This window comes from Penaeus monodon, chromosome 31 (genome assembly GCF_015228065.2).
Source record: "Penaeus monodon isolate SGIC_2016 chromosome 31, NSTDA_Pmon_1, whole genome shotgun sequence".
NCBI classification, from domain to species: domain Eukaryota; kingdom Metazoa; phylum Arthropoda; class Malacostraca; order Decapoda; family Penaeidae; genus Penaeus; species Penaeus monodon.
The window spans coordinates 28,574,887-28,575,353 of NC_051416.1; the positions used below are offsets into that span (position 1 = coordinate 28,574,887).

General features: G+C 40.3%; 1 protein-coding gene across 1 annotated transcript in view; it reads right to left on the minus strand.

Moving 5' to 3' along the window:
- Nucleotides 1-467, minus strand: part of LOC119593154 (calmodulin-A-like) — a gene marked incomplete at its 5' end in the record, with an annotated part of 72,638 nt that overhangs the window by 71,214 nt on the left and 957 nt on the right.

Genomic DNA, 467 nt, shown 5'->3' on the forward strand with positions numbered 1-467 from the left:
TGCTAAACACTGAGAGAAGAATTTAAGTGAAACATAACGCGAACAAAAATCTACGGACTAAGTTTGCCACATTTAAATACTAACGACTTTGTCATGAAATTATGACGGAAAACCGCCGCATTACAATGACATGACTGCGGAGGAGGGAAGTCACAAGAGGTCGGGCGGGGAAAGAGCTCAGCGAAATCGGAGAAACATCTTATTATGTGGAATAATGGAGAGAAAAAGGAAGCATGAAGGGGAGGAAAACAAGACAATGGAGTATGACAAAGACAGAAGATGAATAGAGGAACGGAGAGAAAGGAAGAAAAAGATGCGATGAAATAAAAGGAAGAAGTCATGGGAGAAGTTGGAATAAAAGAGAGAAAAAGATTCGAATGGAGAGATGTAAGAGGTGAAAGAAAGAAGCAGTGATGGGAAAATAAACGAGGAATGAGGGAAAGAATAAGACCCGAGAGTGAAGAAGT